The 18,328-nt window shown below is 45.7% G+C and overlaps 1 long non-coding RNA gene across 50 annotated transcripts in view; it reads left to right on the forward strand.

The window, feature by feature from the left end:
• The window catches only part of LOC132329728 (uncharacterized), a 397,002-nt gene that overhangs the window by 345,261 nt on the left and 33,413 nt on the right, over window positions 1–18,328 (forward strand). For 44 of the 50 annotated variants that reach the window (XR_009487141.1, XR_009487139.1, XR_009487143.1 and 41 more), the window contains 3 exons: window positions 1,160–1,361; window positions 9,817–9,959; window positions 10,466–11,843. This is a non-coding gene — a long non-coding RNA (uncharacterized LOC132329728). Of the gene's footprint in view, window positions 1–1,159; window positions 1,362–9,816; window positions 9,979–10,465; window positions 11,844–12,379; window positions 17,795–18,328 lie in introns of those variants that run through there. The other 6 variants (XR_009487160.1, XR_009487176.1, XR_009487151.1 and 3 more) reach the window with 6 other exon arrangements.

Genomic DNA, 18,328 nt, shown 5'->3' on the forward strand with positions numbered 1-18,328 from the left:
GTCAAGGTGTAACCACAGATGGATGGCACTGAAGGGTGACATGAATCCTGGTGACTTACCATCTCAAAGCCTCACCTAAAGTCTCTAGAAACCTCCTTAAGGTGTTCCTCTAGTGCCATCCTGACCTGCTGGAAAGGTGACTGTCACATCTGTGAGATCAGAAGCACTGTGAATGTGTCACAGAGAGCAGAATGAGGAGGTTGCTGTTACTTTACCAAAAGCACCCAAAATATGCAGGATATACAGAGAGTTCTCTCTGGAGAGCCATGTCTGAGCACATAACCTGACTCTGCTTTGTAGACCCCCAAAGAGCAAAACCCAAAATCCCAGGTGGTTTTGAGAGCTGCTGATGGAGACTTGCTGGTCTGGAATGGGACAAGATGCAGGACTAAGGGAGATGGACAGGTCAGACCTGGATCTGCAGCATTCCATGGAGAGTCCTCTGTCCCAAGGAAGCACAGAGGTCCCCCAATCCTGGAGTTTGGAAGTAGAAACAATGAGCAGAAAGTGCTGAAGCTCAACCAAGCTGAGAATTTGTGAGATCCACACTAGCCTCATTGTCAGTGGCTGATGGCAAGAGAAATTCTCTATTAGAAGCATGGGTACTAGGCTGGTTGTCTCCTGTGCTGTGCAGCCTCATGGTTCATCTTTTTAGGAACATAAATCAGTGAAAAGACAGAGTAAAAAAATTAGAGGAAGGTAAATCAGAGCTGAGAAATAGCTAATTTTTCAGTAATGCCCTGATGGACATGATGGAAGCCCTTAAAACTCCATCATTAATGAAGCTTTTCTCCTACATGCAGGCTCTCTGTGTCTGGAGCAGGTGGTTTTCAAATGCAGCAAAATTTGTCTCCTCCTTTCCTCCATATCCTAATTTCCTCACCCAGCAGGGTTCTGACTCCATGAGGAAAATGGAATTTCTTGTGCTGCTCACCCAGCCAGCAGCCACAGAGGCTGTGAAAGGACACACAGACTTGGCCAGTCATTGCTTTCTCTTTCAGGGTCCAGTCATAGTAGTTGATTTCTTTTTATGTGGAATTTTGGTGTTATTGCCTAAAACTTGAAGTTGAAATTCAACTGTATAAAAGAAATATTTGCATCATCATTATTAATGGCAATTATTGCTGCTTCTGCAAAGCTGCTGTTTGTTTTCTGTCAGAATGTTTCTCCATGGTGTTGTCATAAAACAAGCCACCATCCCACGTGTGTCCGAGTTCCCACAGGCACCAGTGACAACAGGCAAAGCTCTGCTGCTCGGGTGCTCCTCTTCCTGGTGCCACCATGGAACAGAGAAGTTGCAGAGAGCCAAGGAACCAGGCCCAGGCCCTGGGGAGAGCCAGGAATAATCCTCCTTTTGTAAGGTTAGTTTTACCACGGGGCAGGGAAGGCCAGCCCTGCTGAGTCCAGCCGGGGGGGAATATGGACATTTGAGTGAGCACAGTGCTCATTTATTTTAATTCTCTCCAGGTGTATTGATGGGAGTCTTGTTGCTGACCTGTTCCATCAATCTGTTTTGCAGAGAAGAAGCAATAATTACATGCTTTAAAGAAGCCTGCATGTAGAACCAATATCTGTGTATGTAATGTACACACGCTGCCTTTTCATCCACTTGGAAAGATTAGTCCCTTTTTACTGGAGGAAATAGAGGGTTAGGCATGATCTGTCATGAGCTGCTGTGGGTGAACAGGATTGTGGTCCTCCTGTGGAGGAGCAGTGAAAGACTTGACAGCTCATTATTACAGATTTGTGCTGAGCACTGGCCGGGGTGGGGAGGGCTTGGTTGGATCTCAAAGCAGAAACGCTGCAGGTGAGCTGGCTGGATGTGTCAGAGCCACAGTGAATGATGCTGCCAGGACCTGTGGCTCCTCTGGGCCTTTCTCTCCTGTTTTAAATTCATTAAAGGTGCCAGTGAAAGGCAGAGTGCTGGGGGAGGGCTGTGCTGTGACTCACCATCAGAAATGCTTGGACAGTGACCTGGGGGGGCAGGAAGTGAATGCTGGGAGTGACAACAAACTGGAGGGGGTTTGCATCCTTGAAGGTTCTCAGGAGCTGAGTGGATAAAGCCCTGAGCAGCCTGGTCTTCCCTCAGAGGTGGCCTTGCCTGGAGCAGGAGCTTGGACTGGCTCCAGTCCTCCTGTGACCCATGTCTCCAGGTGCAGGGCTCCTGCCTGTTTCAAAAGCCACCCCAAATTTCAGCTGTTCTCCCAGGGGTTGGTGCTCTTGTAAGAAGAGCAGCAGAGTGGCCTTGGGTGCTGAAATCAGGAGTGATGTGTAAAGAAGGAGCACTGAAGGCTTTGTTTGGCTGACATGGGAAGCCAAGGCACGGCATTTGGAAATGAAGGGCTCCCAGGAGACAGGCTGAGCCCAAAATATGCCTGACAAGTCCTTGACAGGCACCTTTCACACTCTCATCTGAAGCTGACACAGCTAAGATGGCATTTTTTATTCTGGCCAGATTTATGTTCCCACAATCAGAAGCTTTTCTCAGAGAAGTTTCTGCTTCCTGCCCTCTGGGGTCTGTAGCTGCACTTCTGATGCAGTGTCCCCAAACCCCTTCATGGTGCAAGACTGTGAAGAGCTTTAGAGAAAGTTATTGCAGCCTTGCCCTTGAGGGTTTCAAAGAAAGTGTTTGAGAAGTAGCAGAAGGAATGAGAGTCAGATTCAGCACATCAATATTTGATAGAGAAAATTATGTTTGTTGTTCAGGGCAGGGAAGGGAGCTGGGGAAGGGGCTGGAGCCCCAGGAGGGGCTGAGGGAGCTGGGAAAGGGGCTCAGCCTGGAGCAAAGGAGGCTCAGGGGGGACCTTGTGGCTCTGCACAACTCCCTGCCAGGAGGGGACAGCCAGGGTGGGTCGGGCTGTGCTGCCAGGGAACAGGGACAGGACAAGGGGAAAGGGCCTCAGGCTGGGCCAGGGGAGGCTCAGCTTGGACAGCAGCAGGAATTTCTGCATGGAAAGGGTGCTCAGGCCTTGGCAGGGGCTGCCCAGGGAGCTTTGCAGTGCCCATCCCTGGAGGTGTCCCAGGAAGGGCTGGAGGTGGCACTCAGTGCTCTGGGCTGGGGACAAGGTGGGCACTGGGCACAGCTGGGGCTTGGTGATCCTGGAAGGATTTTCCAGCCTCAGTGATCCTGGGATTTTGTGATTTAACCTAAGACTTGGGAATCCATGGAGTATGAACCTTGCAACTTTCTCTTAATTCTGTTCTTTAGTTTGGTAAGTTCTCTGGATTTTTCTAAGGAGTTTTTCTAATTAAGATCCAGCCTCTGGCTGCTTTAACTTCTCTTCTAGTTCCTTGTTCTATGAGGCATTCTTGTTGCTATTGGATGTTTTCTAAATGTGCAGGTGGTGTCTAGTGGTAGCAGTGGGTTAGAGCAGCAGCAAGAGCTCAATTGCTGGGTTAGTTCTAAAATGCTCAGTTTATAGATGTTTTTCTAGGACAGAGAAGAGCTGCATTGCCTTGGTTCTGAGCAAGAATCAGAATCCACTCTGTCCTCAGAGCTTCAGCTGATGTGAATCACTGATATTTATCAGCTGTTGATGTTATTGCCCTCAAATGGTTCTTTCCAAGACAAAGGACTGGCAGCCTGGACAAGGCAGAGCTCCCCTGCCTGTCCCAAATGGCAGCTGATTGTGGGGTCTGCAGAGGGCCCTGGGAAAATCTCTGATCTGGGGAAACATCTGCCTGGGGGGTGCTGACTTCTGCTCTGAAAGGGAGTGAATTATTACCCTGAAGCAAAGGAGCTTGTGAGACATGGAAGTGCAGAGTCATTAATCTGTAAAAGATCTCCAGGATCATAAAGTCCCAGCAGCACCACCACCCTCTTCACCACTAACCCACGTTCCCTGGTGCCACATCCACAAGTTTTTTGAACCCTGCCAGAGATGGTGACACCACCACTGCCTTGGGCAGCCTGTGACAAGGATTTACAACCCTTTCCAGGAAGAAATCCCTCCTGATGTCCAACCCCAGCCTCCCCTGGCATGGCTTGAGGCTGTTTCCTTTTGTTAAACACAACTGGCCTGGGACTGAACCTGGGGTCACCACTGCTGACCAGCTGGGAAAGAGAGCACAAAAAAAACCTCTCAAGGCTCAGCTATGTGTTCAGGTTTGTCTTGAGTCACCATAAAGGCTTTGAGTCCACTAAAATGAAGTTTAAAAATATTTTTATTTTTTTTATTCCTGGTAAATTTGCACTAAATGGACTCCATTGACAAATGTGTTCTCCCTTTGCTGTTGCATTGCTTTTGGTGGATAGAAACAAATTGTCTCCTATGACTGGGTGGACTTTTATGTCCCCTGAAGGATTTGCTCTCCATGACTTTTCTGTGCTGCTTTCTGCTGTGCTGATAATGTGTCTGCACTGCCCTTGGGATGAGGGGACAGAGCACCTGCTCCAGAGAAACATTGAATCCCAGAGTGTTTTGGATGTTTTGGGACCTTAAGCTCATATCCTTCCAATCTCCCTGCTCAGGGCAGGGACACCCTCCACTATCCCAGGTAGCTTCAGCCAGGCCTTGGCTTAATGGGGTTTTAAAGAATTTGAGTTCCTGGTTTTTATGGAAATTTCATTTACATCCTAAAGAGCTGTGAGTGCATCAGCACTGTGTGTTCAGGCACGGATGGAACAGACCAAGAGAACTTTTGGAACATGCCCTCTTTATTTATTTTGTATTCAACCTTAATGAGCAATTATCTGATTTTTCTCTTGTTCAGTACTTTATCTGTCTCACATAGAGGATGGTGGCTGCTTTTAAAATGTAACAAATTCACAAGCAATTAGGGCAAAGACATATCAATCAAAACAATGTTTTCCTGGGGTAAAAATGAGTTACAGTGCAACCCCAAAACCACCAGAGAGTGGAAAGTGTTGAGAGCATGATTTTTGAATGCTCTTCTCCACACTATTATAAAATCTGATTTATTTCAACTGCTGAGTGTGGCAGGATTGTCTGCAAGTGGCAGAACTGCAAGCAAAGGGAGCTTCTAAAAATGCTGATTTTAGTTGCAGGCAGTAATTAGGAGAACAGTGAACTCTCGGGCAGAAAACAAAGCCTGGCACATCCATCATTCCACACCTCTTTGGTGAGGTGCTAATGAGATTTGAACACTACACAGGTCTGGATGTGGCCTCTGCACTCAGTCAGACAAACACTTCAGGAGTGTTTATACAGTGGCTACTTTGATTGTCTGCAATATCAGTTACTCCTTTAATAATGCAGTTTTATGCTCATTGTGCTGGAGAGCAAACCTGCTTCTGCATGCACAGTCTTCCCTCTCCTGTCAGCAGGCCAGCTCACCTGGTGCTGCTGCACCTCCACCCTCCTGCTGTGGGCTGTGGAGCTGCTCTCTTAATTGCAACGAAATCACTTACGCCAAATAATGCCACATTACCGCAGAGTAATTCAATTTGCTGCTGTTCATTATTTTTGCATTACCCTTCAGCTCTGGCACCCTCCCAGGGAAGGACCCTGGAGGAGCAGGTGAGACAGTTTCCTGGAGGGATAAAATTGCACTCCACAAAGCCCAGGGCCAGGTCTTTCCTGTGGCAGAATTCTGGCATCATTACAGTCTCTGCATTTCACTTGTGTCACGCTGAAAAATAATAATAGTGAGGGTTTTCTTCCTAGAATTTCAAATCAAGATTATAGTCTCTTGCTATTTTAACCTAATCATGTTCTATTATCAAAAATAAGGGGGTTTAAGATGCATTACACATGTTGTTTACATTTGAACATTGGAGCTTTTATCCTAAAACCTGTACTGAGTTGTGCACTACATTAATAGATGCCAAGGCTAGAGGAAATTCAGGCTGCCTCACAATTATTGTCTAATGAACACAGTAATGAAACTTGTGAGCATTTGGCTTTTTGTAGCACTTTGAATTTAATGTACATGGTTTAAGGCATTTACTCCGTTATGACTTAAGGTATTAGCAAGCAGAATACAGTTTATTAACCATTCTACTGTTTTTTCTGGAAGTATTTATAGTAAACTTTTACAATTAATCAAAAGCAGACATTGTAAAAACAAAAATCTGATTTATTGCCAAGCTCATAAATGTCAAGTGTACTGTTATGCAGGCTTTGTATTACTTCAGTTGCAACTTTAAAGAACGTTTTAAGTGATTGGAAAAAGGAAGTTTATTAAAGGCTCAGCAGGTCTTCTCTGCTCTCTGCTGTTATTAATGTAAATCATTGCATCGTGTGATAGAGGAACAACATGGCAGGAGAAGTTTTTAATCAGGTTTTCTCTGTGACTACCAATACCTCCAGGAAGAACTTAAAACACAGACCACTGTGTTTCCTCTGGCAAACAAAAGCAAGGAAATCTCAGAAGAGAGAAAGGAGAGTGCAAACCAGCCAGGGTGGCTTTAATTGCTGAAGTTTTCTTTGGGTCACAGCTTAGCAGCCTGTGATGTTTGTAAGGAAATTCAACTCTCTCACCTCTTTGCCAGTGTCTGTAGTTGGCTTTATCTGCAGTCCAAGATGCTGTGCTTGAGGCAGAGCTGGCTTATGGGGCAGCACTGTTTCATCCTGTTAGCTACCAGCCTAGGGGAAGGTCTGCTGGGAAAGTGGGATCATTCTGGGCAGGGTCTGAACTTGGGTTCTGCTTGCTGGCTGCTGGTTCCTGCTGCCATGGTGGGCACACACCCGGGGGGGACTCAAACACAGCCACAGCAGGGAAGCCCCTGGCTCTGCCTCAGCTTCTCCCTGGCTCATTTCAGTGTTTGATCCATGTGGGTGAGGAGAGGGAACCTTGTTTTTCACATACAGCAGCTCCAGGGCCTCACCAAACGTGTGTGTGACAGGGCAAGCCTTGCCTCACCCAAGAGGCTCTCACCCTTTGCCAAGCACACACAGAGCCCTGCTTACAAAGCAGCACTGCCTGAGACTCCAATCTAACCAGTCCTGTGGATCAGATCCGTTCCTGGGACACCTCTTGGTTGTTTCTGTAATTGGTGAATGCCCTTTGCAGAGTTTGACTTGCCTTGGAGTGATGCTTAATCAGCAGGCAGGGATTTGATTGTGGCTTTCAGCAGTGCCAGCCCACATCCAGCTCACTGACCTGCACAGACAGGGTTTTAATCTCCAAATGGAAAGGTATGAACAGGTCTGGTTTCAGCCTGAAAAAAATAATGTCCTCAAAATTCTGCCTTTCAAAGGTGGTATTTGGAAGATTTAATTGCTTCTCTGAAATGAAATCATAGAAGGGTTGAGGTTGGAAGGGGCCTTAAATATCAGGCTGGCCACAGTTCCAGCCCTTCCCTCTCTGATTTCTGCTCCTACAGGGCAGGAACACCTCAGCTGAATTGTCCTTGGTACTTCTCTTAGTGGTGAGAGGGCTTGAAATGGCTGACTGGACCCAAGTTGGGACAAAATTTGGCTTTCAGTCCCTCAGAAAGCCTGCAACATTTCATTCAGCATCTGCTCTCATGGGAATTGACCTCAGCTTCTGTATGGACTTGGACAGGGGATGCCACACCTAAACCAAGCTGGCTGCCAGGTCCCTCCTGCCTCTTCCCTGCAGAGCTGCTCAGCACAGCCAAATTCCCCACAAAACAGGGAGGCAGCTGGGATACAGAGCTGGAGAAAATGGCTCTGGTTGTCTGAGGTGCTCTGCAATATTTGTCATCTGTGGATAAGCAGCAATCAACAAAACTCACAATAAGCTGTAAGTGCTCTAAATGTCATAATGAGCTCAGGCACTGAAATCTGAATGCCATTTGTGTTGCCCTTTGATAATAATTTGTGATTGCCACTCAAGGAGGCAATCATGTATCCAGCACAGCTAAAAATGAGATGCATAACCCTGGCTTTCCATTGCAGCCTGAGCTGCTGTGAAGTGCACTAAAAGCATCTTTGACTGCATTTGTGTTCACACGTTTCACACCCGTGTCGTGAGCTGCAAGAGAAGGGAACCTTAAACAGCACTTTATCTGGGGGAAAGGGGTGTAGATTACAGGTGTTCTTTGCAGAACGTGGCACATACTGTTCTAGCTCATAAAATACATGATAGGATGCTAACAACAGCTGGTCCCTTTCCTGCCCCTCCCCATTGGTTTGGAAGATCCTGCTAATCCAGCTCTTTTATGTTAAATACCTTTCTGGGAGTTGTTTAGTTCTTTTTTTTTGGTTTTTTTTACCCCTTCTTCATTTTTTACTTAGTTATTGCTGACTGTTGAAGTGTTTTGGCTTCATTTTCAGACTGTAACACCTTTTGTTTACCTTCTGCCTCCAGACAGAATTTTTTTTTTAATATTTTCTTATCAGAATTTCATGAAAGGATACCCAGCTGTGAGACTCCTTTTCGTTGTTTTTTCTCCCTGTGTTTAAAAGCCAGTTTAATCACAAATGTATTGTAAAACTGTGTTTAATGTATTGCAAAACCCTTTTTGATAGTGCTGTACTTCAGTAGCTGTTTTTATGTACTTGTGCAAGGCTCAGTGTTACAGAATGAGGAGGCTGTGAACAGGAAGGGGCTGCCCAAGCAGGAGCAGAAAACTGTGGGCAAGGCTAAAGCATCTCCAGAGGGAGCAAACTGCAGGGAATGTGGGATTGTGCCACTGATCTGAGAGGTCAGGGGCATCTGTCCCCCCTTGTCAGGGGGACACAGGGCACAGCCTTTGTGGCCCTGGTTCACCTGAAGGATACAAGGAAGTATCAGCAGGAAGGTAAATCCCACCTGGTGCTGAAATGTCCCCAGGGAGTGAGAAAGAAAGAGCAGGAAATGTGGGATTGTGCCCTGATCTGGTGCCTCACTGAGAGGTCAGTTTGGGCATCTGTCCCCCCGTGTCAGGGGGACATAGGGCACAGCCTTTGGGGGGCCTGGTTCACCTGAAGGATACAAGGAAGTATCAGCAGGAAGGTAAATCCCACCTGGTGCTGAAATGCCCCCAGGGAGTGGGAAAGAAAGAGCAGGAAATGTGGGATTGTGCCCTGATCTGGTGCCTCACTGAGAGGTCAGTTTGGGCATCTGTCCCCCCGTGTCAGGGGGACACAGGGCACAGCCTTTGTGGCCCTGGTTCACCTGAAGGATACAAGGAAGTATCAGCAGGAAGGTAAATCCCACCTGGTGCTGAAATGCCCCCAGGGAGTGGGAAAGAAGGTTCTGGATCCCTGAGTTTGATGGATTCCTCTCCAGGAAGGAGGGCAGGCAGCTGAGCATTTCTGTGCTCGTGGCAGAGCACATCTGTGCCCCATGCCCTGACGTGGCAGGAAAAGGTCCCAAAAGGGTTTGGAGACACAACAGGAGCTGAGCTCCAGAGAAGGGACACCTCTACTGTTTGCTTTTGAGCAAGAAGGTTTGGTAGCTCAATCCAACCATCTCAAACAGTCCACTCCTATCTTTGAAATAACACCTTTGCTCCCCATATTTGCCAGTTTCTCATTTTTAGCAGGACTGGGTTTAGGTATTTTAATCACAGATTTTTTTTTTTTTTTTTTTTTTGCCTAAAAAGCAGTGACTGCACCACATATTCAGCAAAAAAAGAAATTCTCTGTGACAATAAGACCCTAATCTTTGAGACAGAAATTTCTCCCCAGTTCCTGCATGGAGCAAACCTCCCTTCACACTTTCTGGATTTTGCAAACAGCCTTAGAAAAACACCTGTGTTCACCAAGGGTGTATAAAACATGCATCAAGTCTTGTAATTATAAGTCACATGCATCTGAACTTTTGCTGTGGTTGCTCTTAAATATGTTGTATAAATTTCCTGAAGTTTGAGGCATGGCACAGCAAGCCAGATAAATGTAGAAAATACAGCTTGGGTACTAAATATGATCATTTGCTAATGAACTTTGTGGGCTTTTCAACCAGGAAACCTCCAGAGAGACTGAATAAAGTGATTCCATCTGGTACTGGAAGAGAAGGATGCTGCAGTCAGGAACTCCTGGAAGTGAGCTTGGAACTGCTTTTGTCCAGGAGCTTGGAAAAGATGAGATTCACAGAAGATACACCAAGTATCCTTTATTAAACCAGGTGATGCATGGTAGCTAAAAGCAGAGAAGGTTTGGGTCCTGCTGTGTCCTCAACAGATAAAACACAGGCCAACCTCAGAAAGAAAGAGAAAAAATGGATAGAAAAAGGTTAACTCACTCTTGGAATGGAAGGAAACTTGGCAGGGGAAGAGGTGAGGAGTAAAGAGGAGTAGAGAGGTGTCATCAGGGGCTAAAGAGAGAAGTAGGTACTGTTAGAAACCTTGGTCCATGGTAATCAGATTTTCAAATAATGTGTTTCTTTATGGAAAAAATTAAAAATTTTTTAAAACCTCAACCTTTGAAAGAGTTTCTAGGAATGAGGAATCAAAGTATGAGAGATATAGCCCCTGGCACACTTAGCACATCCCTGGGAATGGAAATACTGCAGGAGTTAGAGCAGAAACTCAAATATTTGTCTTTCAGATGCCATACAAATGTACCTTTTATGTATTTAAAGGGGTTATTAACTTAATCCATTGTGTTTAAAGAAAATGTGCTCTGAAGACTCAGGATTACAGGGAGCATCCATCCCAGAAGAAAATATTACTGATGGAAAAAATTTTCTTTTAATAATAACAGCAACCATTTGCTTTTTTTCCTCAACACACCACCATGCTGTGTAATAACACGTGGTCTTCCCACACCTGGGAAGGAGAGGGGAAGCCCAGCAGGGACACCTCCCACTGTCCCAGGCTGCTCCAAGCCCTGTCCAGCCTGGCCTTGGGCACTGCCAGGGATCCAGGGGCAGCCCCAGCTGCTCTGGGCACCCTGTGCCAGGGCCTGCCCACCCTGCCAGGGAACAATTCCTTCCCAGTATCCCATCCATCCCTGCCCTCTGGCACTGGGAAGCCATTCTCTGTGTCCTGTCCCTCCATCCCTTTTCCCCAGTCCCTCTCCAGCTCTCCTGGAGCCCCTGGAAGTGGCTCTGAGCTCTCCCTGGAGCCTTCTCCTCTCCAGGTGAGCACCCCCAGCTCTCCCAGCCTGGCTCCAGCCCTGGAGCAGCTCTGTGTCTCTGCTGTGCTCCAGCCCCACCAGTGCCTGTTCCTGCCTTGCTACCAGCTTTGAGAAATCACTTCCGTATGGAATTGATTATTCTGGGCTTGGATTTGGATTGATCACTGACTGTGGGGCAGCTGCACAGCTGCTCTGATCAGCCCCAAGAAATACAGCTTGCTAGAGTTTAGACTTTGGAGGGTTTTATCCCAAAAGATTTAATTTATTCACCAAGCAAGTAATGCATGGCTGGTAAGTAAAAAAGTAAAAACTTCTGATTTACAGTGCACTGTCCAGTAGTCTCAGTGGTCTCATGTTGCACCAGGAAAGAGTCAGTTTGGATATCAGGCAAAATTTCTTCACTGAAGAAATGAAAGAAAGAGTGAAACACCCCCCTACCTAAAAGATAAAAAACCATCAAACCAACAATCTCTCTTAATTTTTATCAACCATCCTGTCATCAGCATTTAGTTTTTCACTGTGGAATCCTTTCCTCCTTCCCTCTTAGAATTTAAATTGGTTTGTCTCTACACAGAGTAGCCCTTTTTCACCTTCATTTTTTCCTATTTAAATAAATACAGCAGTTGTTGGAATTTTCTTTTATTTGGTTTGATGCAATTGAGCTGGAGGCTGGAGTTCTGAATTATCAAAACCATAGAATCTGACTCAACAGGAGAAGAAGACTGAGATACATTAGGAAGGGTTATGTGTGTTTTCACTGTTGGTCTCAAATCCAGGCCTCTGTCTGGGATACCCTGGGAGCTGGTGCTCTAAAATATCTGGATGTCACACAGATCCTTAGTGTTGTGCTTTCTTTTCCAGTTTTCTTCTTCTCTGTTCTGGATTTGACCCTACAGTGAACACTGCAATGGGGTAATTGAAACAAGCTATTGAAATGTCACTGTGTCTTCTCTTTATGGAAACTTTTACATTGCTGCCTGTCCTTCTAGAATGGTGAATGGTGCTTTGGTGCTGAGTTTTAAGATACAGAGCTCATTTTAGTGTGTCCTCATCATCCTAGAAATCCATGTAAATCATTACAATCTTGACATTTGTGTGTAAGAGCTGTGTCCTATAAACTATTAATGAAACATCTGAGGACTGGAATATATAAACTGGAGATTTAACTGGACTTTAAGATCTTTTGATTAAAAATACATGTCAGGATGAAATATTAATAGATCTGTGTATGTCCTGGTGATCAGATTGCCTGAGTGTCCAGGGAAGCTTGGACTATGTTTGTGTGGTAGATGCTCATCACACCTGAAAATTAAAGCCCAGCATCAGCAAAATACACAAGAGTAATAACTGTGAGGTGTTAATGCAGGAGAATGGGGCACTTTGCAGTATTATGGGATGTATTTCCACGAAATAATAAGCTAAACTTATTTTCTGGCTGTTCTTTCCAGGTTATCTCTCGAATGTTCTCCTTACTTGAATTTGCTATTTAATTCTTGTTCTGGTGGTGAAGGAGCACCTGACAGTGTTATTGAGTGGACTGACCTGGGTGGTCCCTCATGCTGAGAATCCCTGGCTCAGTTTGAGTTTTATTTCTGTTTTCCTATAGCCCAGTTTATGGTGGGAAGATCAAAAATAGTGGAAAGCAAAACCCCTGTGCTGGAAGACTCACAGATGAAACAGAAAAACCTCTGAGTCTGCTGTAGATATTTGAGAATTATTAAGCTTGACTAAGAAGGAGAAAGGGATGAGGGGAGAAAGTAACAGGGGGCAGGAAATCCCAATATTTTGGTCCATTTTATAAATATCTGTGTCTATAACATGTTTGTGGTGGTTTTTTTTTCTTTGCTACTTTTCCTCCTCTGTGTAGAATGTATTTTCCAGTGTAGAATGGGTTATATTTCAAACTGGGAAGGCGTGAAAATCTCTAGGACCTGAGGGAAGGGCTGGAGCTCTATCAGGAGAGGCTTAGGGTGGATTTCAGGGAAAGGCTCTTTCCCCAGAGGGTGCTGGCACTGCCCAGGCTCCCCAGGGAATGGGCACAGCCCCGAGGCTGCCAGAGCTCCAGGAGAGCTTGGACACAGCTCCAGGGATGCCCAGGGTGGGATTGCTGGGTGTCTGTGCAGGGACAAGAGCAGGATCCATGATCCCTGTGGGTTCCTCCCAGCTCAGGACATTCCATGAGTCTCTAATTGTAACACACCAAGTACCCAACTCCCCCTTGTCCTGCTCCCAGCCATTTCCTTGGTACCAGACAATCCCACTGTCTGCAGGGACTGTGGACCCTCCCTCACTCCTTATTTCAGTCCTTCTGTTCCTGGCTGGAGCTCTCCTGTCTCCAGAGCTCAGGAGGCAAAGCCAAGCTCACAGCCACTCTTCCAAGCCTCCCTGCTCTGGCTCTGCACAACCAGGCTGGGGATGCTTTCCATCATTTCTTTTCTTCTCTCTCCCAGCATTTCCTGACCAAAATTCCTGATGTGAAACAAAAGTGAGAAATGCCCAGAGCTGGCAGGATGTGGAAGCTTGCAGGCACAGGTACACCTGGGGTTTGTGAAAGACAGACCACCACCACCAGCTCCCCAATAACAGGTACTGCTCTTGTACCCAAAGCTAGATTACACTGGATATTTAATAATTAAAGGAAGATTCTCTGCTCTTATGAGTCTTTTGGAAGCTCTGCTAACTTGCTGAGTTGAGGGTACAAAGGAATATCTCTCTCTTGAATGAAATTTGGTCTTTCTTACAGTAAGAAGAACATGGGAGTCAATGAAAAGAACTCAAAAGGAGTTAAAAGATGTTCAACTGGAAGTTTAAGAACAGACATCCTTCCTTATATAATATTATATATTCAGTGTAATCTTACTTTGGTTATGAGAGTACTTGTTTTATTGGGAAGGTGGTGGGGGGGGTCTGTCTTTAAAAATTCTTTTAGTGTAGTGGCAATTTAATCTTAAACAAAATCTTCCTTCAGAAGCAGCTGAAGCCATTAAATGTTTAAAGTGTAAATAATTCCATGGTCTGAGGACTGGACAGTATGGCAGTGTGGAACTAACAGCCCAGAAAATGCTGACCACTTTCTCTCTTTCCTTTTGTTTTGTGCAGGAAACAAAGACAGAATTGTTTTTATCTGTTGCAAGTGGAGGCAAATCCCTTTGCTTTTACTCCTGGATATCACATTGGCTGTGCTGTATATTTTTACAATACATACTGCAATTATCCTTAAAAAAAAAAATAAGATAAACCCCCCTATTTAATTTCTGTTTGTTCTTGAGCACAGGAGGGTTGTTTATAAAAGGACTGGCTTTGTGATCTCATTCTCCATAGGCATTAAGCAGAAATAAGTCCAGATAATAAGCAGCCATAAAATAATGCATAACTGGATGAAAACTGTGCCTGGCTGTCCTTAATCCAATCCAAATTTGCCTGCAGTGCTTTGCATTTGCAGTCAGAGGTTTGCTGCCATAGTCTGGGTAAGTAGCTATCTGTGGCCATCATTTATCTGCTCAGCACAAGCAGAGCACTCCTGGAGAAGCAATGAGATGAAACCTCAGCTCAAAAGGCAGGCTCAGATTAGAGAACCTATAGAGAAATGCAAAAATAGCCCTGGTAAGGAAGAGTGAAAGAACTGAACCCAGACAATGGCCTTGTAAGAGGATTTCCAAGATTGAGATAAGGCCTCTGCTGAAGCAGTGGCAGGAGGGGAGGGTTTTCACAGTCACCCCCAGACTGGGTGCATGTTTTTGTCAACAGCCAGAAGGGCATCATGAGTTTCACAAGGGCACACTGCAGAGCTAAATAATGGAGACACTTCTTTTAGGAATGCCACTGGGGCTGCCCCTGGATCCCTGGAGGTGTCCACAGTCAGGTTGGATGGGGTTTGGAGCAGCCTGGGACAGTGGAAGGTGTCCCTGCCCATGGCAGAGGTGGCACTGATGGGCTTTAATGTCCCTCCCCACCCAAGCCATTCTGAGATTCTGAGATTCTGAGAAAGCCAAAGCTTAGTTTCTGTTCTTTAGAAAACACAGGATTCAGAATTTGGTTACAGTGGCATCCTGTAGGACCTCTCTCCTACTGGAAACTCTTTTTTTTCCTTCTGTATTTGCATTTGTAAATCTTTAAAATACCTCAAGTTAATTCAATACAAATGCATGACAAAAACCTTCCTCCATGGAAAGCTGGCTAAATGATTATATCTAATGAACAGATTTTGTTTTTACTTTGGCTGAAAGCTCTGCATTTACTTCTGTTCTGAGAACATTCAACCCTTCTGCTTGATGCTCTGCAAGGGTCAGACTGACAGGGTTCTTGTTTTCATCTTCGGAGCTCTTTTGCAAAACATTCTAAAATGTACACAAAGTTTCTTTTACTTCTGGCTGTTTATTTAAGTGTCAGAAATTGAGAAAAACAAATGTTAATATTTGCAGGCACTCTGAGAAGTCCTAGCCTGGTTTTTTATGTGAATCCCTGATTCAGCAGGTCCCACCCAGCAGCTCCCACAGGCTGGAGAGCAGCTTTCCATCCTGTGTTTGCCCTGGGCTCTAGTGCTGAGCCCAGCACTAAGGAAGCTCCTTTAACTGCAGGTGTTCTTTCTTTTCTCCACTGCTTTAGCTCCCTGTGTAGCTGTTTTTGTCCAGTGAGCCACATGTGTTCTTTGAAAAGCCTGATTCTCCAGCTGTTCTGCCAGTTTTAATGGTTCTGGTTTTGTTAAACATGGCCCTGTTGTTCCAAATTCTGTCCAGAGACACAAATTTACCAAAGAACCTGGGGCTGCTGCAGGGCAGAGAACTTTTCTTCTTCTGAAAACAAAACCAAAACAAAAAATAAAATAAAGGAAGATTGTATTCCTTGGTGAAATGGATATTTTGTTCCTCTTCTTTCTTTCTCAGCTGTTTTTCTCATTCCTGGCTTTACCTGTGTGTTCAGAATTCCCAATGCCAGTGTGAGGGTGGTTATTTCTGTGCACAGGTGCATGTTCTTGGTAAGCTGCTGTGGCAGCACAGTAATGTATCCTAGCATCACTCTTCTCTTTAGGATACAACATTCCTGGCTTGCACTGTAGGCTAGGGAAAAGCAAGAGAAAACACTCAGATATTTTGAATTATTGTGTGGGGAAAATGAAGTGTTGCCAGAGTGCTGCCCAAAAAAATCAGTGTGAGAATTAAAAAATGTAACCTTTCCCTGGAGCTTGAGTGATGTTTAAATTCTTTTCCAGACTTATGTGCACTGCTGGTTCCTTTTGCTGGAGAAAGTGAGCAGAGATGGATTTTAATGAGATATTTCTCTTGGTATGAGTTTGGCAGTTCTAGTCCTGGAAGAGGACTCAAACATGTGTGCACAAATACATGTTCAAATGTATTGAATGCAAACCTAAATCTGTTGGGAAAAGGCTGCTGTGACATAAAAGACACATTGATTAGTAGGATTTAAATGAAATGGGCACTTCCCAACTCCTTGGAATCTAAGGGAGGTTTCTCTAACAGAGAGAACTTTTCACACAAGATAAAAAAAACCAATCTTTGGGAAGGCAAAGTGGTGGGGGCTGTTCTGGGTAAGGATAAGGAGAAAAGGATGTTTCAGCATATTGGGAATCACTTAAAAAAGTGTCCCCTGGAGCAGAACTGTCCCTCCTCACATGGAGGAGAGGATGATTTCCTTTGGAGCATTGCCTTGTTGTTGCAGATTCATTGATTCCTGTCTGATGGATCCTGGGTTGGTTAGGTTTTGTTTGGTTTCCCTAATTTCTCCACAGCATAGTTTTTCAGCTCAGGTTTTCTTTACACCTGGCAAATGTGGCCAGTATTTTCAAGTGATTCTGCATCTCAGAGTTCACTTTGCAAGACTTTGAGGAGAAAATTTGGTGCTTTGTGTTTTGTGCTTGTCAGAGCAGCTGTGCCCTCTCTGCTCCTCCTGGGGACGGAGAGCAGAGCTTGAAACTCTTGCTAATATAATTCTCTGTAGATTATGGCCATCTATCATTATTCCATCTAGCAAACACTCTTCTCTGATAAAAGGGGATGTAGTAACATTTGTATTTATGGTCTTGTTCAAAGGAGTGATGTGAGGTTAATTGGAAGGTTAATTAGGAGAGGTTTAATCTAAAGGCAACAAGTCTAATCTCCACTCTCAGATTCATGAGAGCTCTTTTCACTCAGCTTTTCCAATAAATGCGACATTCCTTAGAGATAAACATCTCTGACACAGCAGGCAACTCAATTTATTTCAAGGTGGTACCCAGGAATACTCACCTGGGAATAGAGCAAGGGGCTGTAACTGCTCTGGCTGTGCTGTGCCAGCCACACAAATTCCTCTTCCAAATCAAAAACTTGAGGCATGGCAGTCAAGTGAGGCTTCCTGGCAGGACAGCTGTAGGGAGTGGGGCTTATCTTGCCTTTTTTGGCAAGCACAGAACAATTCCCAAGGTCAGCATCAATGTCGCTGTCAGGGACTCTATATTTTGTTAATCAATAAGCACGAGAAAGATGAATTGCTTTTAAGATTAACAGCCAATCAGTGCTGTAAGTGGAGCAGTCAATGCCTGAAAGAATTGTGTGCCCTTCTCCTGAGCTGAGCTTCACAGAGCCCAGCCCTGCCCTCAGCACCTCTGGCTATTTCTGCAGTCAGGGATTAGGCAATGGAATGGTTCCTTTTAGGCCAAAGTCATAAATATCATTTAAATAGACAGGGGAAATAGAGAACCTCCTGTAGCTGAGTAGCTGCTCCCTTCTGCAGAGCTGGGTCCTGAAGCAGTAGGGATGAGTTCAGGGAGCAGTAGGGATGAGTTCAAGGAGCAGTAGGGATGGCCCAGGAGCAGTAGGGATGAGTTCAGGGAGAAGTAGGGATGAGTTCAGGGAGCAGTAGGGATAGCCCAGGGAGCAGTAGGGATGGTCCAGGAGCAGTAGGGATGGTCCAGGAGCAGTAGGGATGGTCTAGGAGCAGTAGAGATGGCCCAGGGAGCAGTAGGGGTGGCCCAGGGAGCAGTAGGGGTGGCCCAGGGAGCAGTAGGGATGGTCCAGGAGCAGTAGGGATGGTCCAGGAGCAGTAGGGATGGCCCAGGAGCAGTAGGGATGAGTTCAGGGAGCAGTAGGGATGGTCCAGGAGCAGTAGGGATGGCCCAGGAGCAGTAGGGATGAGTTCAGGGAGCAGTAGGGATGGTCCAGGAGCAGTAGGGATGGCCCAGGAGCAGTAGGGATGGCCCAGGGAGCAGTAGGGATGGCCCAGGAGCAGTAGGGATGGCCCAAGAGCAGTAGGGATGGCCCAGGAGCAGTAGGGATGGCCCAGGAGCAGTAGGGATGAGTTCAGGGAGCAGTAGGGATGGCCCAGGGAGCAGTAGGGATGAGTTCAGGGAGCAGTAGGGATGGTCCAGGAGCAGTAGGGATGAGTTCAGGGAGCAGTAGGGATGA

The sequence above is a fragment of the Haemorhous mexicanus genome, chromosome 7 (genome assembly GCF_027477595.1).
Source record: "Haemorhous mexicanus isolate bHaeMex1 chromosome 7, bHaeMex1.pri, whole genome shotgun sequence".
NCBI classification, from domain to species: Eukaryota; Metazoa; Chordata; class Aves; order Passeriformes; family Fringillidae; genus Haemorhous; species Haemorhous mexicanus.